This window comes from Oncorhynchus keta, chromosome 24 (assembly GCF_023373465.1).
Source record: "Oncorhynchus keta strain PuntledgeMale-10-30-2019 chromosome 24, Oket_V2, whole genome shotgun sequence".
NCBI lineage: Eukaryota > Metazoa > Chordata > Actinopteri > Salmoniformes > Salmonidae > Oncorhynchus > Oncorhynchus keta.
Window position 1 is genome coordinate 175,594 of NC_068444.1, and position 24,649 is coordinate 200,242.

The 24,649-nt window shown below is 40.4% G+C and overlaps 1 protein-coding gene across 1 annotated transcript in view; it reads right to left on the reverse strand.

The window, feature by feature from the left end:
* Window positions 1-24,649, reverse strand: part of klhdc3 (kelch domain containing 3) — a 166,218-nt gene that overhangs the window by 28,871 nt on the left and 112,698 nt on the right. The window lies entirely within an intron of this gene.

Genomic DNA, 24,649 nt, shown 5'->3' on the forward strand with positions numbered 1-24,649 from the left:
AGAACATTATCAGAACATTAGTAGTAGTGGTAGCAACATTTATCAGAACAGTAGTAGTAGTGGTAGCAGCTGACATGCAGAACATTAGTAGAAGTGGTAGTAGCTGACATGCAGAACATTATCAGAACATTAGTAGTAGTGGTAGCAGCTGACATGCAGAACATTATCAGAACATTAGTAGTAGTGGTAGCAGCTGACATGCAGAACATTATCAGAACATTAGTAGAAGTGGTAGCAGCTGACATGCAGAACATTATCAGAACATTAGTAGTAGTGGTAGCAGCTAACATGCATAACATTATCAGAATATTAGTAGTAGTGGTAGCAGATGACATGCAGAACATTATCAGAACAATAGTAGTAGTGGTAGCAGCTGACATGCAGAACATTATCAGAACAATAGTAGTAGTGGTAGCAGCTAGTAGTAGTGGTAGCAGCTGACACGCATAACATTATCAGAACATTAGTAGTTGTGGTAGCAGCTGACATGTTAGTAGTAGTGGTAGCAGCTGACACGCAGAACATTATCAGAACATTAGTAGTAGTGGTAGCAGCTGACATGCAGAACATTATCAGAACATTAGTAGTAGTGGTAGCAGCTGACAGGCAGAACATTATCAGAACATTAGTAATAGTGGTAGCAGCTGACATGCAGAACATTAGTAGTAGTGGTAGCAGCTGACATGCAGAACATTATCAGGACATTAGTAGTAGTGGTAGCAGCTAACAGGCAGAACATTATCAGAACATTAGTAGTAGTGGTAGCAGCTAACAGGCAGAACATTATCAGGACATTAGTAGTAGTGGTAGCAGCTAACAGGCAGAACATTATCAGAACATTAGTAGTAGTGGTAGCAGCTGACATGCAGAACATTATCAGAACATTAGTAGTAGTGGTAGCAGCTGACATGCAGAACATTAGTAGTAGTGGTAGCAGCTGACATGCAGAACATTAGTAGAACATTATCAGAACATTAGTAGTAGTGGTAGCAGCTGACATGCAGAACATTATCAGAACATTAGTAGTAGTGGTAGCAGCTGACACGCAGAACATTATCAGAACATTAGTAGTAGTGGTAGCAGCTGACATGCAGAACATTATCAGAACATTAGTAGTAGTGGTAGCAGCTGACATGCAGAACATTATCAGAACATTAGTAGTAGTGGTAGCAGCTGACATGCAGAACATTATCAGAACATTAGTAGTAGTGGTAGCAGCTGACATGCAGAACATTATCAGAACATTAGTAGTAGTGGTAGCAGCTGACATGCAGAACATTAGTAGTAGTGGTAGCAGCTGACATGCAGAACATTATCAGAACATTAGTAGTAGTGGTAGCAGCTGACATGCAGAACATTATCAGAACATTAGTAGAACATAGTAGTAGTGGTAGCAGCTGACATGCAGAACATTATCAGAACATTAGTAGTAGTGGTAGCAGCTGACATGCAGAACATTATCAGAACATTAGTAGTAGTGGTAGCAGCTGACATGCAGAACATTAGTAGTAGTGGTAGCAGCTGACATGTAGAACATTATCAGAACATTAGTAGTAGTGGTAGCAGCTGACATGCAGAACATTATCAGAACATTAGTAGTAGTGGTAGCAGCTGACATGCAGAACATTATCAGAACATTAGTAGTAGTGGTAGCAGCTGACATGCAGAACATTATCAGAACATTAGTAGTAGTGGTAGCAGCTGACATGCAGAACATTAGTAGTGGTAGCAGCTGACATGCAGAACATTATCAGAACATTAGTAGTAGTGGTAGCAGCTGACATGCAGAACATTATCAGAACATTAGTAGTAGTGGTAGCAGCTGACATGCAGAACATTATCAGAACATTAGTAGTAGTGGTAGCAGCTGACATGCAGAACATTATCAGAACATTAGTAGTAGTGGTAGCAGCTGACATGCAGAACATTAGTAGTAGTGGTAGCAGCTGACATGCAGAACATTATCAGAACATTAGTAGTAGTGGTAGCAGCTGACATGCAGAACATTAGTAGTAGTGGTAGCAGCTGACACGCAGAACATTATCAGAACATTAGTAGTAGTGGTAGCAGCTGACATGCAGAACATTATCAGAACATTAGTAGTAGTGGTAGCAGCTGACATGCAGAACATTATCAGAACATTAGTAGTAGTGGTAGCAGCTGACATGCAGAACATTAGTAGTAGTGGTAGCAGCTGACATGCAGAACATTATCAGAACATTAGTAGTAGTGGTAGCAGCTGACATGCAGAACATTATCAGAACATTAGTAGTAGTGGTAGCAGCTGACATGCAGAACATTATCAGAACATTAGTAGTAGTGGTAGCAGCTGACAGGCAGAACATTATCAGAACATTAGTAGTAGTGCAGAACATTATCAGAACATTAGTAGTAGTGGTAGCAGCTGACATGCAGAACATTATCAGAACATTAGTAGTAGTGGTAGCAGCTGACACGCAGAACATTAGTAGTAGTGGTAGCAGCTGACATGCAGAACATTATCAGAACATTAGTAGTAGTGGTAGCAGCTGACATGCAGAACATTATCAGAACATTAGTAGTAGTGGTAGCAGCTGACATGCAGAACATTATCAGAACATTAGTAGTAGTGGTAGCAGCTGACATGCAGAACATTATCAGAACATTAGTAGTAGTGGTAGCAGCTGACATGCAGAACATTATCAGAACATTAGTAGTAGTGGTAGCAGCTGACACACATTATCAGAACATTAGTAGTAGTGGTAGCAGCTGACATGCAGAACATTATCAGAACATTAGTAGTAGTGGTAGCAGCTGACATGCAGAACATTATCAGAACATTAGTAGTAGTGGTAGCAGCTGACATGCAGAACATTAGTAGTAGTGGTAGCAGCTGACAAGAACATTAGTAGAACATTAGTAGTAGTGGTAGCAGCTGACATGCAGAACATTATCAGAACATTAGTAGTAGTGGTAGCAGCTGACATGCAGAACATTATCAGAACATTAGTAGTAGTGACATGTTAGCAGCTGACATGCAGAACATTATCAGAACATTAGTAGTAGTGGTAGCAGCTGACATGCAGAACATTATCAGAACATTAGTAGTAGTGGTAGCAGCTAACAGGCAGAACATTATCAGAACATTAGTAGTAGTGGTAGCAGCTGACAGGCAGAACATTATCAGAACATTAGTAGTAGTGGTAGCAGCTGACATGCAGAACATTAGTAGTAGTGGTAGCAGCTGACATGCAGAACATTATCAGAACATTAGTAGTAGTGGTAGCAGCTGACATGCAGAACATTATCAGAACATTAGTAGTAGTGGTAGCAGCTGACATGCAGAACATTATCAGAACATTAGTAGTAGTGGTAGCAGCTGACATGCAGAACATTATCAGAACATTAGTAGTAGTGGTAGCAGCTGACATGCAGAACATTATCAGAACATTAGTAGTAGTGGTAGCAGCTGACATTATCAGAACATTAGTAGTAGTGGTAGCATTACATCAGAACATTAGTAGTAGTGGTAGCAGCTGACATGCAGAACATTATCAGAACATTAGTAGTAGTGGTAGCAGCTGACATGCAGAACATTATCAGAACATTAGTAGTAGTGGTAGCAGCTGACATGCAGAACATTATCAGAACATTAGTAGTAGTGGTAGCAGCTGACATGCAGAACATTATCAGAACATTAGTAGTAGTGGTAGCAGCTGACATGCAGAACATTATCAGAACATTAGTAGTAGTGGTAGCAGCTGACATGCAGAACATTAGTAGTAGTGGTAGCAGCTGACATGCAGAACATTATCAGAACATTAGTAGTAGTGGTAGCAGCTGACATGCAGAACATTATCAGAACATTAGTAGTAGTGGTAGCAGCTGACATGCAGAACATTATCAGAACATTAGTAGTAGTGGTAGCAGCTGACATGCAGAACATTATCAGAACATTAGTAGTAGTGGTAGCAGCTGACACGCAGAACATTATCAGAACATTAGTAGTAGTGGTAGCAGCTGACATGCAGAACATTATCAGAACATTAGTAGTAGTGGTAGCAGCTGACATGCAGAACATTATCAGAACATTAGTAGTAGTGGTAGCAGCTGACATGCAGAACATTATCAGAACATTAGTAGTAGTGGTAGCAGCTGACATGCAGAACATTAGAACATAGTATGGTAGCAGAACATTAGTAGTAGTGGTAGCAGCTGACATGCAGAACATTATCAGAACATTAGTAGTAGTGGTAGCAGCTGACATGCAGAACATTATCAGAACATTAGTAGTAGTGGTAGCAGCTGACATCAGAACATTAGTAGTAGTGGTAGCAGCTGACATGCAGAACATTATCAGAACATTAGTAGTAGTGGTAGCAGCTGACATGCAGAACATTATCAGAACATTAGTAGTAGTGGTAGCAGCTGACATGCAGAACATTATCAGAACATTAGTAGTAGTGGTAGCAGCTGACATGCAGAACATTATCAGAACATTAGTAGTAGTGGTAGCAGCTGACATGCAGAACATTATCAGAACATTAGTAGTAGTGGTAGCAGCTGACATGCAGAACATTATCAGAACATTAGTAGTAGTGGTAGCAGCTGACATGCAGAACATTATCAGAACATTAGTAGTAGTGGTAGCAGCTGACACGCAGAACATTAGTAGTAGTGGTAGCAGCTGACATGCAGAACATTATCAGAACATTAGTAGTAGTGGTAGCAGCTGACATGCAGAACATTATCAGAACATTAGTAGTAGTGGTAGCAGCTGACATGCAGAACATTAGTAGTAGTGGTAGCAGCTGACATGCAGAACATTATCAGAACATTAGTAGTAGTGGTAGCAGCTGACATGCAGAACATTATCAGAACATTAGTAGTAGTGGTAGCAGCTGACATGCAGAACATTATCAGAACATTAGTAGTAGTGGTAGCAGCTGACATGCAGAACATTATCAGAACATTAGTAGTAGTGGTAGCAGCTGACATGCAGAACATTATCAGAACATTAGTAGTAGTGGTAGCAGCTGACATGCAGAACATTATCAGAACATTAGTAGTAGTGGTAGCAGCTAACAGGCAGAACATTATCAGGACATTAGTAGTAGTGGTAGCAGCTAACAGGCAGAACATTATCAGAACATTAGTAGTAGTGGTAGCAGCTGACATGCAGAACATTAGTAGTAGTGGTAGCAGCTGACATGCAGAACATTATCAGAACATTAGTAGTAGTGGTAGCAGCTGACATGCAGAACATTATCAGAACATTAGTAGTAGTGGTAGCAGCTGACATGCAGAACATTATCAGAACATTAGTAGTAGTGGTAGCAGCTGACATGCAGAACATTATCAGAACATTAGTAGTAGTGGTAGCAGCTGACACGCAGAACATTAGTAGTAGTGGTAGCAGCTGACATGCAGAACATTATCAGAACATTAGTAGTAGTGGTAGCAGCTGACATGCAGAACATTATCAGAACATTAGTAGTAGTGGTAGCAGCTGACATGCAGAACATTATCAGAACATTAGTAGTAGTGGTAGCAGCTGACATGCAGAACATTATCAGAACATTAGTAGTAGTGGTAGCAGCTGACATGCAGAACATTATCAGAACATTAGTAGTAGTGGTAGCAGCTGACATGCAGAACATTATCAGAACATTAGTAGTAGTGGTAGCAGCTGACATGCAGAACATTAGTAGTAGTGGTAGCAGCTGACATGCAGAACATTATCAGAACATTAGTAGTAGTGGTAGCAGCTGACATGCAGAACATTATCAGAACATTAGTAGTAGTGGTAGCAGCTGACATGCAGAACATTATCAGAACATTAGTAGTAGTGGTAGCAGCTGACATGCAGAACATTATCAGAACATTAGTAGTAGTGGTAGCAGCTGACATGCAGAACATTATCAGAACATTAGTAGTAGTGGTAGCAGCTGACATGCAGAACATTATCAGAACATTAGTAGTAGTGGTAGCAGCTGACATGTAGAACATTATCAGAACATTAGTAGTAGTGGTAGCAGCTGACATGCAGAACATTATCAGAACATTAGTAGTAGTGGTAGCAGCTGACATGCAGAACATTATCAGAACATTAGTAGTAGTGGTAGCAGCTGACATGCAGAACATTATCAGAACATTAGTAGTAGTGGTAGCAGCTGACATGCAGAACATTAGTAGTAGTGGTAGCAGCTGACATGTTGAACATTAGTAGTAGTGGTAGCAGCTGACATGCAGAACATTAGTAGTAGTGGTAGCAGCTGACATGCAGAACATTATCAGAACATTAGTAGTAGTGGTAGCAGCTGACATGCAGAACATTATCAGAACATTAGTAGTAGTGGTAGCAGCTGACATGCAGAACATTATCAGAACATTAGTAGTAGTGGTAGCAGCTGACATGCAGAACATTATCAGAACATTAGTAGTAGTGGTAGCAGCTGACATGCAGAACATTATCAGAACATTAGTAGTAGTGGTAGCAGCTGACATGCAGAACATTATCAGAACATAGTAGTAGTGGTAGCAGCTGACATGCAGAACATTATCAGAACATTAGTAGTAGTGGTAGCAGCTGACATGCAGAACATTATCAGAACATTAGTAGTAGTGGTAGCAGCTGACATGCAGAACATTATCAGAACATTAGTAGTAGTGGTAGCAGCTGACATGCAGAACATTATCAGAACATTAGTAGTAGTGGTAGCAGCTGACATGCAGAACATTATCAGAACATTAGTAGTAGTGGTAGCAGCTGACATGCAGAACATTAGTAGTAGTGGTAGCAGCTGACATGCAGAACATTATCAGAACATTAGTAGTAGTGGTAGCAGCTGACATGCAGAACATTATCAGAACATTAGTAGTAGTGGTAGCAGCTGACATGCAGAACATTATCAGAACATTAGTAGTAGTGGTAGCAGCTGACATGCAGAACATTAGTAGTAGTGGTAGCAGCTGACATGCAGAACATTAGTAGTAGTGGTAGCAGCTGACATGCAGAACATTATCAGAACATTAGTAGTAGTGGTAGCAGCTGACATGCAGAACATTAGTAGTAGTGGTAGCAGCTGACATGCAGAACATTATCAGAACATTAGTAGTAGTGGTAGCAGCTGACATGCAGAACATTATCAGAACATTAGTAGTAGTGGTAGCAGAACATTAGTAGTAGTGGTAGCAGCTGACATGTAGTAGTGGTAGCAGAACATTATCAGAACATTAGTAGTAGTGGTAGCAGCTGACATGCAGAACATTAGTAGTAGTGGTACAGCTGACAGAACATTAGTAGTAGTGGTAGCAGCTGACATCAGAACATTAGTAGTAGTGGTAGCAGCTGACATGCAGAACATTATCAGAACATTAGTAGTAGTGGTAGCAGCTGACATGCAGAACATTATCAGAACATTAGTAGTAGTGGTAGCAGCTGACATGCAGAACATTATCAGAACATTAGTAGTAGTGGTAGCAGCTGACATGCAGAACATTATCAGAACATTAGTAGTAGTGGTAGCAGCTGACATGCAGAACATTATCAGAACATTAGTAGTAGTGGTAGCAGCTGACATGCAGAACATTAACATTAGTAGTAGTGGTAGCAGCTGACATCAGAACATTAGTAGTAGTGGTAGCAGCTGACATGCAGAACATTATCAGAACATTAGTAGTGGTAGCAGCTGACATGCAGAACATTATCAGAACATTAGTAGTGGTAGCAGCTGACATGCAGAACATTAGTAGTGGTAGCAGAACATTAGTAGTAGTGGTAGCAGCTAACATGTAGTAGTGGTAGCAGCTGACATGCAGAACATTATCAGAACATTAGTAGTAGTGGTAGCAGCTGACATGCAGAACATTAGTACAGCTGACATAGAACATTATCAGAACATTAGTAGTAGTGGTAGCAGCTGACATGCAGAACATTATCAGAACATTAGTAGTAGTGGTAGCAGCTGACATGCAGAACATTATCAGAACATTAGTAGTAGTGGTAGCAGCTGACATGCAGAACATTATCAGAACATTAGTAGTAGTGGTAGCAGCTGACATGCAGAACATTATAGAGTGGTAGCATTAGAACATAGAACATTAGTAGTAGTGGTAGCAGCTGACATGCAGAACATTATCAGAACATTAGTAGTAGTGGTAGCAGCTGACATGCAGAACATTATCAGAACATTAGTAGTAGTGGTAGCAGCTGACATGCAGAACATTATAAGAACATTAGTGGACGCAGCTGAAATGTAGAACATTGTCAGAACATAGTAGTACTGGTAGCAGCTGACATGCAGAACATTAGTAGTAGTGGTAGCAGCTGACATGCAGAACATTATCAGAACATTAGTAGTAGTGGTAGCAGCTGACAGAACATTAGTAGTACAGTTGATCAGAACATTAGTAGTAGTGGTAGCAGCTGACACGCAGAACATTATCAGAACATTAGTAGTAGTGGTAGCAGCTGACATGCAGAACATTATCAGAACATTAGTAGTAGTGGTAGCAGCTGACATGCAGAACATTATCAGAACATTAGTAGTAGTGGTAGCAGCTGACATGCAGAACATTATCAGAACATTAGTAGTAGTGGTAGCAGCTGACATGCAGAACATTATCAGAACATTAGTAGTAGTGGTAGCAGCTGACATGCAGAACATTATCAGAACATTAGTAGTAGTGGTAGCAGCTGACATGCAGAACATTATCAGAACATTAGTAGTAGTGGTAGCAGCTGACATGCAGAACATTATCAGAACATTAGTAGTAGTGGTAGCAGCTGACATGCAGAACATTATCAGAACATTAGTAGTAGTGGTAGCAGTGGTATGCAGCTTATCAGAACATTAGTAGTAGTGGTAGCAGCTAACATGTAGAGCATTATCAGAACATTAGTAGTAGTGGTAGCAGCTGGCATGCAGAACATTATCAGAACATTAGTAGTAGTGGTAGCAGCTGACAGGCAGAACATTATCAGAACATTAGTAGTAGTGGTAGCAGCTGACATGCAGAACATTAGTAGTAGTGTTAGCAGCTGATATGTAGAACATTATCAGAACATTAGTAGTAGTGGTAGCAGCTGACATGCAGAACATTATCAGGACATTAGTAGTACTGGTAGCAGATGACATGCAGAACATTAGTAGTAGTGGTAGCAGCTGACATGCAGAACATTAGTAGTAGTGGTAGCAGCTGACATGTAGAACATTATCAGAACATTAGTAGTAGTGGTAGCAGCTGACAGGCAAAACATTATCGGAACATTAGTAGTAGTGGTAGCAGCTGGCATGCAGAACATTATCAGAACATTAGTAGTAGTGGTAGCAGCTGACATGCAGAACATTAGTAGTAGTGGTAGCAGCTGACATGCAGAACATCAACATTATCAGAACATTAGTAGTAGTGGTAGCAGCTGACATGTAGAACATTATCAGAACATTAGTAGTAGTGGTAGCAGCTGACAGGCAGAACATTATCAGAACATTAGTAGTAGTGGTAGCAGCTGACATGCAGAACATTATCAGAACATTAGTAGTAGTGGTAGCAGCTGACACGCAGAACATTAGTAGTAGTGGTAGCAGCTGACATGCAGAACATTATCAGAACATTAGTAGTAGTGGTAGCAGCTGACATGCAGAACATTATCAGAACATTAGTAGTAGTGGTAGCAGCTGACATGCAGAACATTATCAGAACATTAGTAGTAGTGGTAGCAGATGACAGGCAGAACATTATCAGAACATTAGTAGTAGTGGTAGCAGATGACATGCAGAACATTATCAGAACATTAGTAGTAGTGGTAGCAGCTGACATGCAGAACATTAGTAGTAGTGGTAGCAGCTGACATGCAGAACATTATCAGAACATTAGTAGTAGTGGTAGCAGCTGACATGCAGAACATTATCAGAACATTAGTAGTAGTGGTAGCAGCTGACATGTTGAACATTATTGTAGTGGTAGCAGAACATTAGTAGTAGTGGTAGCAGCTGACATGCAGAACATTATCAGAACATTAGTAGTAGTGGTAGCAGCTGACATGCAGAACAATAGTAGTAGTGGTAGCAGCTGACATGTTGAACATTAGTAGTAGTGGTAGCAGCTGACATGTAAAACATTAGTAGTAGTGGTAGCAGCTGACATGTAGAACATTATCAGAACATTAGTAGTAGTGGTAGCAGCTGACATGCAGAACATTATCAGAACATTAGTAGTAGTGGTAGCAGATGACATGCAGAACATTATCAGAACATTAGTAGTAGTGGTAGCAGCTGACATGCAGAACATTATCAGAACATTAGTAGTAGTGGTAGCAGCTGACATGCAGAACAAGAGTAGTAGTGGTAGCAGATGACATGCAGAACATTATCAGAACATTAGTAGTAGTGGTAGCAGCTGACATGCAGAACAATAGTAGTAGTGGTAGCAGCTGACATGTTGAACATTAGTAGTAGTGGTAGCAGCTGACATGCAGAACATTATCAGAACATTAGTTGTAGTGGTAGCAGCTGACATGCAGAACAATAGTAGTAGTGGTAGCAGCTGACATGTTGAACATTAGTAGTAGTGGTAGCAGCTGACAGAAAACATTACTAGTAGTGGTAGCAGCTGACATGCAGAACATTATCAGAACATTAGTTGTAGTGGTAGCAGCTGACAGTAGTGGTAGCAGCTGACATGCAGAACATTATCAGAACATTAGTAGTAGTGGTAGCAGATGACATGCAGAATATTATCAGAACATTAGTAGTAGTGGTAGCAGCTGACATGCAGAACATTATCAGAACATTAGTAGTAGTGGTAGCAGCTGACACGCAGAACATTATCAGAACATTAGTAGTAGTGGTAGCAGCTGACATGCAGAACAAGAGTAGTAGTGGTAGCAGATGAACATTATCAGAACATTAGTAGTAGTGGTAGCAGCTGACATGCAGAACATTATCAGAACATTAGTAGTAGTGGTAGCAGCTGACATGTTGAACATTAGTAGTAGTGGTAGCAGCTGACATGCAGAACATTATCAGAACATTAGTAGTAGTGGTAGCAGCTAACATGTAGAACATTATCAGAACATTAGTAGTAGTGGTAGCAGCTGACATGTTGAACATTAGTAGTAGTGGTAGCAGCTGACACGCAGAACATTATCAGAACATTAGTAGTCGTGGTAGCAGCTGACATGCAGAACATTATCAGAACATTAGTAGTAGTGGTAGCAGCTGACATGCAGAACATGATCAGAACATTAGTAGTAGTGGTAGCAGCTAACATGTAGAACATTATCAGAACATTAGTAGTAGTGGTAGCAGCTGACATGCAGAACATTATCAGAACATTAGTAGTAGTGGTAGCAACTGACATGCAGAACATTATCAGAACATTAGTAGTAGTGGTAGCAGCTGACATGCAGAACATTATCAGAACATTAGTAGTAGTGGTAGCAGATAACATGTAGACATTATAAGAACATTAGTAGTAGTGGTAGCAGACATGCAGAACATTATCAGAACATTAGTAGTAGTGGTAGCAGCTGACATGCAGCACATTATCAGAACATTAGTAGTAGTGGTAGCAGCTGACATGCAGAACATTATCAGAACATTAGTAGTAGTGGTAGCAGCTGGCAGAACATTATCAGAACATTAGTAGTAGTGGTAGCATTATCAGAACATTAGTAGTAGTGGTAGCAGCTGACATGCAGAACATTATCAGAACATTAGTAGTAGTGGTAGCAGCTGACATGCAGAACATTATCAGAACATTAGTAGTAGTGGTAGCAGCTGACATGCAGAACATTATCAGAACATTAGTAGTAGTGGTAGCAGCTGACATGCAGAACATTAGTAGTAGTGGTAGCAGCTGACATGCAGAACATTATCAGAACATTAGTAGTAGTGGTAGCAGCTGACATGCAGAACATTATCAGAACATTAGTAGTAGTGGTAGCAGCTGACACGCAGAACATTATCAGAACATTAGTAGTAGTGGTAGCAGCTGACACGCAGAACATTATCAGAACATTAGTAGTACTGGTAGCAGATGACATGCAGAACATTATAAGAACATTAGTGGAAGCAGCTGAAATGTAGAACATTATCAGAACATTAGTAGTACTGGTAGCAGCTGACATGCAGAACATTAGTAGTAGTGGTAGCAGCTGACACGCAGAACATTATCAGAACATTAGTAGTAGTGGTAGCAGCTGACATGCAGAACATTATCAGAACATTAGTAGTAGTGGTAGCAGCTGACATGTAGAGCATTATCAGAACATTAGTAGTAGTGGTAGTAGCTGACATTTTGAACATTAGTAGTAGTGGTAGCAGCTGACATGCAGAACATTATCAGAACATTAGTAGTCGTGGTAGCAGCTGACATGCAGAACATTATCAGAACATTAGTAGTCGTGGTAGCAGCTGACATGCAGAACATTATCAGAACATTAGTAGTAGTGGTAGCAGCTGACATGCAGAACATGATCAGAACATTAGTAGTAGTGGTAGCAGCTAACATGTAGAGCATTATCAGAACATTAGTAGTAGTGGTAGCAGTTGACATGCAGAACATTATCAGAACATTAGTAGTAGTGGTAGCAGCTGACATGCAGAACATTATCAGAACATTAGTAGTAGTGGTAGCAGCTGACATGCAGAACATTATCAGAACATTAGTAGTAGTGGTAGCAGCTGGCATGCAGAACATTATCAGAACATTAGTAGTAGTGGTAGCAGCTGACAGGCAGAACATTATCAGAACATTAGTAGTAGTGGTAGCAGCTGACATGCAGAACATTAGTAGTAGTGGTAGCAGCTGACATGCAGAACATTATCAGAACATTAGTAGTAGTGGTAGCAGCTGACATGCAGAACATTATCAGGACATTAGTAGTACTGGTAGCAGATGACATGCAGAACATTAGTAGTAGTGGTAGCAGCTGACATGCAGAACATTAGTAGTAGTGGTAGCAGCTGACATGTAGAACATTATCAGAACATTAGTAGTAGTGGTAGCAGCTGACAGGCAAAACATTATCAGAACATTAGTAGTAGTGGTAGCAGCTGGCATGCAGAACATTATCAGAACATTAGTAGTAGTGGTAGCAGCTGAAATGTAGAACATTATCAGAACATTAGTAGTACTGGTAGCAGCTGACATGCAGAACATCAGTAGTAGTGGTAGCAGATGACAAGCAGAACATTAGTAGTAGTGGTAGCAGCTGACATGTAGAACATTATCAGAACATTAGTAGTAGTGGTAGCAGCTGACAGGCAGAACTTATCAGAACATTAGTAGCAGTGGTAGCAGCTGACATGCAGAACATTATCAGAACATTAGTTGTAGTGGTAGCAGCTGACATGCAGAACATTAGTAGTAGTGGTAGCAGCTGACATGTAGAACATTATCAGAACATTAGTTGTAGTGGTAGCAGCTGACATGCAGAACATTATCAGAACATTAGTAGTAGTGGTAGCAGCTGACATGCAGAACATTATCAGAACATTAGTAGTAGTGGTAGCAGATGACATGCAGAACATTAGTAGTAGTGGTAGCAGCTGACATGCAGAACATTAGTAGTAGTGGTAGCAGATGACATGCAGAACATTATCAGAACATTAGTAGTAGTGGTAGCAGCTGACATGCAGAACATTAGTAGTAGTGGTAGCAGATGACATGCAGAACATTATCAGAACATTAGTAGTAGTGGTAGCAGCTGACATGCAGAACATTATCAGAACATTAGTAGTAGTGGTAGCAGTTGACATGTTGAACATTAGTTGTAGTGGTAGCAGCTGACATGCAGAACATTAGTAGTAGTGGTAGCAGCTGACATGTAGAACATTATCAGAACATTAGTTGTAGTGGTAGCAGCTGACATGCAGAACAATAGTAGTAGTGGTAGCAGCTGACATGTTGAACATTAGTAGTAGTGGTAGCAGCTGACATGTAAAACATTACTAGTAGTGGTAGCAGCTGACATGTAGAACATTATCAGAACATTAGTTGTAGTGGTAGCAGCTGACATGCAGAACATTATCAGAACATTAGTAGTAGTGGTAGCAGATGACATGCAGAATATTATCAGAACATTAGTAGTAGTGGTAGCAGCAGACATGCAGAACATTATCAGAACATTAGTAGTAGTGGTAGCAGCTGACATGCAGAACAAGAGTAGTAGTGGTAGCAGATGACATGCAGAACATTATCAGAACATTAGTAGTAGTGGTAGCAGCTGACATGCAGAACAATAGTAGTAGTGGTAGCAGCTGACATGTTGAACATTAGTAGTAGTGGTAGCAGCTGACATGTAAAACATTACTAGTAGTGGTAGCAGCTGACATGTAGAACATTATCAGAACATTAGTTGTAGTGGTAGCAGCTGACATGCAGAACAATAGTAGTAGTGGTAGCAGCTGACATGTTGAACATTAGTAGTAGTGGTAGCAGCTGACATGTAAAACATTACTAGTAGTGGTAGCAGCTGACATGTAGAACATTATCAGAACATTAGTTGTAGTGGTAGCAGCTGACATGCAGAACAATAGTAGTAGTGGTAGCAGATGACATGCAGAACATTATCAGAACATTAGTAGTAGTGGTAGCAGATGACATGCAGAATATTATCAGAACATTAGTAGTAGTGGTAGCAGCAGACATGCAGAACATTATCAGAACATTAGTAGTAGTGGTAGCAGCTGACACGCAGAACATTATCAGAACATTAGTAGTAGTGGTAGCAGCTGACATGCAGAACAAGAGTAGTAGTGGTAGCAGATGACATGCAGAACATTATCAGAACATTAGTAGTACTGGTAGCAGCTGACATGCAGAACAAGAGTAGTAGTGGTAGCAGATGACATGCAGAACATTATCAGAACATTAGTAGTAGTGGTAGCAGCTGAAATGTAGAACATTATCAGAACATTAGTAGTAGTGGTAGCAGCTGATATGTAGAACATTATCAGAACATTAGTAGTAGTGGTAGCAGCTGACATGTAGAACATTATCAGAACATTAGTAGTAGTGGTAGCAGCTGACACGCAGAACATTATCAGAACATTAGTAGTAGTGGTAGTAGTGACATGTAGCATTAGCTAGACAGCTGACACGAGAACATTATCAGAACATTAGTAGTAGTGGTAGAAGCTGACATGCAGAACATTATCAGAACATTAGTAGTAGTGGTAGCAGCTGACATGCAGAACATTAGTAGTAGTGGTAGTAGTGACATGCAGAACATTATCAGACATTAGGAGTAGTGGTAGCAGCTGACATGCAGAACATTAGTAGTAGTGGTAGTGCTGACATAGCAGCATGAACATTAGTAGAGGGTAGCATATGACATCAGAACATTAGTAGTAGTGGTAGCAGCTGACACGCAGAACATTATCAGAACATTAGTAGTAGTGGTAGCAGCTGACATGCAGAACATTATCAGAACATTAGTAGTAGTGGTAGCAGCTGACATGCAGAACATTATCAGAACATTAGTAGTAGTGGTAGCAGCTGACAAGCAGAACATTAGTAGTAGTGGTAGCAGATGACATGCAGAATATTATCAGAACATTAGTAGTAGTGGTAGCAGCTGACATGTTGAACATTAGTAGTAGTGGTAGCAGCTAACATGTAGAGCATTAGTAGTAGTGGTAGCAGTTGACATGCAGAACATTATCAGAACATTAGTAGTAGTGGTAGCAGCTGACATGCAGAACATTATCAGAACATTAGTAGTAGTGGTAGCAGCTGACATGCAGAACATTATCAGAACATTAGTAGTAGTGGTAGCAGCTGACATGTTGAACATTAGTAGTAGTGGTAGCAGCTGACATGCAGAACATTAGTAGTAGTGGTAGCAGCTGACAGGCAGAACATTATCAGAACATTAGTAGTAGTGGTAGCAGCTGACATGCAGAACATTAGTAGTAGTGTGGTAGCAGCTAACAGGCAGAACATTATCAGAACATTAGTAGTAGTGGTAGCAGCTGACATGCAGAACATTAGTAGTAGTGGTAGCAGATGACATGCAGAACATTATCAGAACATTAGTAGTAGTGGTAGCAGCTGACATGCAGAACATTATCAGAACATTAGTAGTAGTGGTAGCAGCTGACATGCAGAACATTATCAGAACATTAGTAGTAGTGGTAGCAGCTGACACGCAGAACATTATCAGAACATTAGTAGTAGTGGTAGCAGCTGACATGCAGAACAAGAGTAGTAGTGGTAGCAGATGACATGCAGAACATTATCAGAACATTAGTAGTAGTGGTAGCAGCTGAAATGTAGAACATTATCAGAACATTAGTAGTAGTGGTAGCAGCTGATATGTAGAACATTATCAGAACATCAGTAGTAGTGGTAGCAGCTGATATGTAGAACATTATCAGAACATTAGTAGTAGTGGTAGCAGCTGACACGCAGAACATTATCAGAACATTAGTAGTAGTGGTAGCAGCTGACATGCAGAGCATTAGTAGTAGAGGTAGCAGCTGACACGCAGAACATTATCAGAAAATTAGTAGTCGTGGTAGAACCTGACATGAAGAACATTATCAGAACATTAGTAGTAGTGGTAGCAGCTGACATGCAGAACATTAGTAGTAGTGGTAGAAGCTGACATGAAGAACATTATCAGAACATTAGGAGTAGTGGTAGCAGCTGACATGCAGAACATTAGTAGTAGTGGTAGCAGCTGACACGCAGAACATTATCAGAACATTAGTAGTAGTGGTAGCATATGACATGCAGAACATTAGTAGTAGTGGTATCAGCTGAAATGTAGAACATTATCAGAACATTAGTAGTAGTGGTAGCAGCTGACATGCAGAACATTATCAGAACATTAGTAGTAGTGGTAGCAGCTGAAATGTAGAACATTATCAGAACATTAGCAGTACTGGTAGCAGCTGACATGCAGAACATTAGTAGTAGTGGTAGCAGATGACATGCAGAACATTATCAGAACATTAGTGGTAGTGGTAGCAGCTGAAATGCAGAACATTATCAGAACATTAGTAGTAGTGGTAGCAGCTGACATGCAGAACATCAGTAGTAGTGGTAGCAGCTGACATGCAGAACATTATCAGAACATTAGTAGTAGTAGTGGACACGCAGAACATTATCAGAATATTAGAGTGGTAGCAGCTGACATGCAGAACATTATCAGAACATTAGTAGTAGTGGTAGCAGCTGACATGCAGAACATTATCAGAACATTAGTTGTAGTGGTAGCAGCTGACATGCAGAACATTAGTAGTAGTGGTAGCAGCTGACATGCAGAACATTATCAGAACATTAGTAGTAGTGGTAGCAGCTGACACGCAGAACATTATCAGAACATTAGTAGTAGTGGTAGCAGCTGACACGCAGAACATTATCAGAACATTAGTAGTAGTGGTAGCAGCTGACATGCAGAACATTATCAGAACATTAGTAGTAGTGGTAGCAGATGACATGCAGAACATTATCAGAACATTAGTAGCAGTGGTAGCAGCTGACATGCAGAACACTATCAGAACATTAGTTGTAGTGGTAGCAGCTGACATGTAATAATAATAATAATATATGCCATTTAGAACATTAGTAGTCATGTGTGCATACATTCTGACATGCAATCGAACCCACTACCCTGAACATTAGTAGCTAGTGGCCACCACATGTTGAACATTAGTAGTAGTGGTAGCAGTTGACATGTTGAACATTAGTTGTAGTGGTAGCAGTTGACATGTTGAACATTAGTAGTAGTGGTAGCAGTTGACATGTTGAACATTAGTTGTAGTGGTAGCAGCTGACATGCAGAACATTATCAGAACATTAGTTGTAGTGGTAGCAGCTGACATGCAGAACATTAGTAGTAGTGGTAGCCGCTGACATGCAGAACATTAGTAGTAGTGGTAGCAGCTGACATGTAGAACATTATCAGAACATTAGTAGTAGTGGTAGCAGCTGACAGGCAGAACATTATCAGAAAATTAGTAGTAGTGGTAGCAGCTGACACGCAGAACATTAGCAGTTGTGGTAGCAGCTGACATGTAGAACATTATCAGAACATTAGTAGTAGTGGTAGCAGCTGACAGGCAGAACATTATCAGAACATTAGTTGTAGTGGTAGCAGATGACACGCATTAGTAGTAGTGGTAGCAGCTACATGCAGAACATTAGTAGTAGTGGTAGCAGATGACATGCAGAACATTATCAGAACATTAGTAGTAGTGGTAGCAGCTGACATGCAGAACATTATCAGAACATTAGTAGTAGTGGTAGCAGCTGACATGCAGAACATTATCAGAACATTAGTAGTAGTGGTAGCAGATGACATGCAGAACATTAGTAGTAGTGGTAGCAGCTGACATGCAGAACATTATCAGAACATTAGTAGTAGTGGTAGCAGCTGACATGCAGAACATTATCAGAACATTAGTAGTAGTGGTAGCAGCTGACATGCAGAACATTATCAGAACATTAGTAGTAGTGGTAGCAGCTGACATGCAGAACATTATCAGAACATTAGTTGTAGTGGTAGCAGCTGACATGCAGAACATTAGTAGTAGTGGTAGCAGCTGACATGCAGAACAAGAGTAGTAGTGGTAGCAGATGACATGCATAATATTATCAGAACATTAGTAGTAGTGGTAGCAGCTGACATGCAGAACATTATCAGAACATTAGTTGTAGTGGTAGCAGCTGACATGCAGAACATTAGTAGTAGTGGTAGCAGCTGACATGCAGAACATTATCAAAACATTAGTAGTAGTGGTAGCAGCTGGCATGAAGAACATTATCAGAATATTAGTAGTAGTGGTAGCAGCTGGCATGAAGAACATTATCAGAATATTAGTAGTAGCGGTAGCAGCTGACATGCAGAACATTATCAGAACATGAGTTGAGTGGTAGCAGCTGACACGCAGAACATTATCGGAACATTAGGTGTAGTGGTAGAAGCTGACATGCAGAACATTATCAGAACATTAGTTGTAGTGGTAGCAGCTGACATGCAGAACATTATCAGAACATTAGTAGTAGTGGTAGCAGCTGACATGTTGAACATTAGTTGTAGTGGTAGCAGCTGACATGCAGAACATTAGTAGTTGTGGTAGCAGCTGACATGTAGAACATTATCAGAACATTAGTAGTAGTGGTAGCAGATGACATGCAGAATATTATCAGAACATTAGTAGTAGTGGTAGCAGCAGACATGCAGAACATTATCAGAACATTAGTAGTAGTGGTAGCAGCTGAAATGTAGAACATTATCAGAACATTAGTAGTACTGGTAGCAGCTGACATGCAGAACATCAGTAGTAGTGGTGGCAGATGACAAGCAGAACATTACCAAAACATTAGTAGTCATGGTAGCAGCTGACATGCAGAACATTATCAGAACATTAGTAGTAGTGGTAGCAGATGACATGCAGAACATTAGTAGTAGTGGTAGCAGATGACACGCAGAACATTAGTAGTCGTGGAAACAGCTGACATGCAGAACATTATCAGAACATTAGTAGTAGTGGTAGCAGCTGACATGCAGAACATTATCAGAACATTAGTAGTAGTGGAAACAGCTGACATGCAGAACATTATCAGAACATTAGTAGTAGTGGTAGAATCTGACATGAAGAACATTATCAGAACATTAGGAGTTGTGGTAGCAGCTGACATGCAGAACATTAGTAGTAGTGGTAGCAGCTGACACACAGAACATTATCAGAACATTAGTAGTAGTGGTAGCAGCTGACATGCAGAACATTAGTAGTAGTGGTAGCAGCTGAAATGTAGAACATTATCAGAACATTAGTAGTAGTGGTAGCAGCTGACATGCAGAACATTATCAGAACATTAGTTGTAGTGGTAGCAGCTGACACACAGAATATTATCAGAACATTAGTAGTAGTGGTAGCAGCTGACATGCAGAACATTATCAAACATTAGTAGTCGTTGTGGCAGCTGACATGCAGAACATTATCAGAACATTAGTAGTAGTGGTAGCAGCTGGCATGAAGAACATTATCAGAATATTAGTAGTAGCGGTAGCAGCTGACATGCAGAACATTAGTAGTAGTGGTAGCAGCTGACACGCAGAACATTATAGGAACATTAGGTGTAGTGGTAGAAGCTGACATGCAGAACATTATCAGAATATTAGGAGTTGTGGTAGCAGCTGACATGCAGAACATTATCAGAACATTAGTTGTTGTGGGAGCAGCTGACACACAGAACATTATCAGAACATTAGTAGTAGTGGTAGCAGCTGACATGCAGAACATTAGTAGTAGTGGTAGCAGCTGAAATGCAGAACATTAGTTGTAGTGGTAGCAGATGACATGCAGAACATTATCAGAACATTAGTTGTAGTGGTAGCAGCTGACATGCAGAACATTAGTAGTAGTGGTAGTAGCTGACACACAGAACATTATCAGAACATTAGTAGTAGTGGTAGCAGATGACATGCAGAACATTAGTTGTAGTGGTAGCAGCTGACATGCAGAACATTAGTAGTAGTGGTAGCAGCTGACATGCAGAACATTATCAGAACATTATTTGTAGTGGTAGCAGTTGACATGTTGAACATTAGTTGTAGTGGTAGCAGCTGACATGCAGAACATTATCAGAACATTAGTAGTAGTGGTAGCAGCTGACATGCAGAACATTATCAGAACATTAGGAGTAGTGGTAGCAGTTGACATGTTGAACATTAGTTGTAGTGGTAGCAGTTGACATGTTGAACATTAGTAGTAGTGGTAGCAGCTGACATGCAGAACATTATCAGAACATTAGTAGTAGTGGTAGCAGCTGACATGCAGAACATTATCAGAACATTAGTAGTAGTGGTAGCAGCTGACATGCAGAACATTATCAGAACATTAGGAGTAGTGGTAGCAGTTGACATGTTGAACATTAGTTGTAGTGGTAGCAGCTGACATGCAGAACATTATCAGAACATTAGTTGTAGTGGTAGCAGTTGACATGTTGAACATTAGTAGTAGTGGTAGCAGCTGATATGCAGAACATTATCAGAACATTAGTTGTAGTGGTAGCAGCTGACATGCAGAACAATAGTAGTAGTGGTAGCAGCTGACATGCAGAACATTAGTAGTAGTGGTAGCAGCTGACACACAGAACATTATCAGAACATTAGTAGTAGTGGTAGCAGCTGACATGCAGAACATTAGTAGTAGTGGTAGCAGGTGAAATGTAGAACATTATCAGAACATTAGTAGTAGTGGTAGCAGCTGACATGCAGAACATTATCAGAACATTAGTAGTAGTGGTAGCAGCTGACATGCAGAACATTATCAAACATTAGTAGTCGTTGTGGCAGCTGACATGCAGAACATTATCAGAACATTAGTAGTAGTGGTAGCAGCTGGCATGAAGAACATTATCAGAATATTAGTAGTAGCGGTAGCAGCTGACATGCAGAACATTAGTAGTAGTGGTAGCAGCTGACATGCAGAACATTATCAGAACATTAGTAGTAGTGGTAGCAGCTGACATGCAGAACATTATCAGAACATTAGGAGTAGTGGTAGCAGCTGACATGTTGAACATTAGTTGTAGTGGTAGCAGTTGACATGTTGAACATTAGTTGTAGTGGTAGCAGTTGACATGTTGAACATTAGTTGTAGTGGTAGCAGCTGACATGCAGAACATTATCAGAACATTAGTTGTAGTGGTAGCAGTTGACATGTTGAACATTAGTAGTAGTGGTAGCAGATGATATGCAGAACATTATCAGAACATTAGTTGTAGTGGTAGCAGCTGACATGCAGAACAATAGTAGCAGTGGTAGCAGCTGACATGCAGAACATTAGTAGTAGTGGTAGCAGCTGACACACAGAACATTATCAGAACATTAGTAGTAGTGGTAGCAGCTGACATGCAGAACATTAGTAGTAGTGGTAGCAGCTGAAATGTAGAACATTATCAGAACATTAGTAGTAGTGGTAGCAGCTGACATGCAGAACATTATCAGAACATTAGTTGTAGTGGTAGCAGCTGACACACAGAATATTATCAGAACATTAGTAGTAGTGGTAGCAGCTGACATGCAGAACATTATCAAACATTAGTAGTCGTTGTGGCAGCTGACATGCAGAACATTATCAGAACATTAGTAGTAGTGGTAGCAGCTGGCATGAAGAACATTATCAGAACATTAGTAGTAGTGGTAGCAGCTGACATGCAGAACATTATCAGAACATTAGTAGTAGTGGTAGCAGCTGACATGAAGAACATTATCAGAACATTAGTAGTAGCGGTAGCAGCTGACATGCAGAACATTATCAGAACATGTGTTGAGTGGTAGCAGCTGACACGCAGAACATTATAGGAACATTAGTTGTAGTGGTAGAAGCTGACATGCAGAACATTATCAGAACATTAGTAGTCGTGGTAGAAGCTGACATGAAGAACATTATCAGAACATTAGTAGTAGTGGTAGCAGCTGACATGTAGAGCATTAGTAGTAGTGGTAGAAGCTGACATGCAGAACATTATCAGAACATTAGTAGTAGTGGTAGCAGCTGACATGTAGAGCATTAGTAGTAGTGGTAGCAGCTGACATGTAGAGCATTAGTAGTAGTGGTAGAAGCTGACATGTAGAGCATTAGTAGTAGTGGTAGCAGCTGACATGCAGAACATTATCAGAACATTAGTTGTTGTGGGAGCAGCTGACACACAGAACATTATCAGAACATTAGTAGTAGTGGTAGCAGCTGACAAGCAGAACATTAGTAGTAGTGGTAGCAGATGACATGCAGAACATTATCAGAACATTAGTTGTAGTGGTAGCAGATGACATGCAGAACAATAGTAGTAGTGGTAGTAGCTGACACACAGAACATTATCAGAACATTAGTAGTAGTGGTAGCAGCTGACATGCAGAACATTATCAGAACATTAGTTGTAGTGGTAGCAGTTGACATGCAGAACATTAGTAGTAGAAGTTGACATGTTGAACATTAGTTGTAGTGGTAGCAGCTGACATGCAGAACATTAGTAGCAGTGGTAGCAGCTGACATGCAGAACATTATCAGAACATTAGTTGTAGTGGTAGCAGCTGACATGCAGAACATTATCAGAACATTATTTGTAGTGGTAGCAGTTGACATGCAGAACATTAGTAGTAGTGGTAGCAGTTGACATGTTGAACATTAGTTGTAGTGGTAGCAGCTGACATGCAGAACATTAGTAGTAGTGGTAGCAGCTGACATGCAGAACATTATCAGAACATTATTTGTAGTGGTAGCAGTTGACATGCAGAACATTAGTAGTAGTGGTAGCAGCTGACATGCAGAACATTATCAGAACATTAGTTGTAGTGGTAGCAGTTGACATGTTGAACATTAGTTGTAGTGGTAGCAGCTGATATGCAGAACATTAGTAGTAGTGGTAGCAGCTGACATGCAGAACATTAGTAGTAGTGGTAGCAGCTGACATGCAGAACATTAGTAGTAGTGGTAGCAGCTGACATGTAGAACATTATCAGAACATTAGTAGTAGTGGTAGCAGCTGACAGGCAGAACATTATCAGAACATGAGTAGTAGTGGAAGCAGCTGACACGCAGAACATTATCAGAACATTAGCAGTTGTGGTAGCAGCTGACATGCAGAACATTATCAGAACATTAGTTGTAGTGGGAACAGCTGACACGGAGAACATTATCAGAACATTAATAGTAGTGGTAGCAGCTGACATACAGAACATTATCAGAACATTAGTAGTAGTGGTAGCAGCTGACATGTTGAACATTATCAGAACATTAGTAGTAGTGGTAGCAGCTGACATTCAGAACATTAGTAGTAGTGGTAGCAGCTGACACGCAGAACATTAGTAGTAGTGGTAGCAGATGACAAGCAGAACATTATCAGAACATTAGTAGTTCTGGTAGCAGCTGACATGCAGAACATTATCAGAACATTAGTAGTAGTGGTAGCAGCTGACACGCAGAACATTATCAGAACATTAGTAGTAGTGGTAGCAGATGACATGCAGAACATTAGTAGTAGTGGTAGCAGCTGAAATGTAGAACATTATCAGAACATTAGTAGTAGTGGTAGCAGCTGACACACAGAACATTAGTAGTAGTGGTAGCAGCTGACATGCAGAACATTATCAGAACATTAGTAGTAGTGGTAGCAGCTGAAATGTAGAACATTATCAGAACATTAGCAGTTGTGGTAGCAGCTGACATGCAGAACATTATCAGAACATTAGTTGTAGTGGTAGCAGCTGACACGCAGAACATTATCAGAACATTAGTAGTAGTGGTAGCAGCTGACATGCAGAACATTAACAGAACATTAGTAGTAGTGGTAGCAGCTGACATGCAGAACATTAACAGAACATTAGTAGTAGTGGTAGCAGCTGAAATGTAGAACATTATCAGAACATTAGTAGTACTGGTAGCAGCTGACATGCAGAACATTAGTAGTAGTGGTAGCAGCTGAAATGTAGAACATTATCAGAACATTAGTAGTAGTGGTAGCAGCTGACACACAGAACATTAGTAGTAGTGGTAGCAGCTGACATGCAGAACATTTTCAGAACATTAGTTGTAGTGGTAGCAGCTGACATGCAGAACATTAGTAGTAGTGGTAGCAGCTGACATGCAGAACATTATCGGAACATTAGTAGTAGTGGTAGCAGCTGACATGCAGAACATTAGTA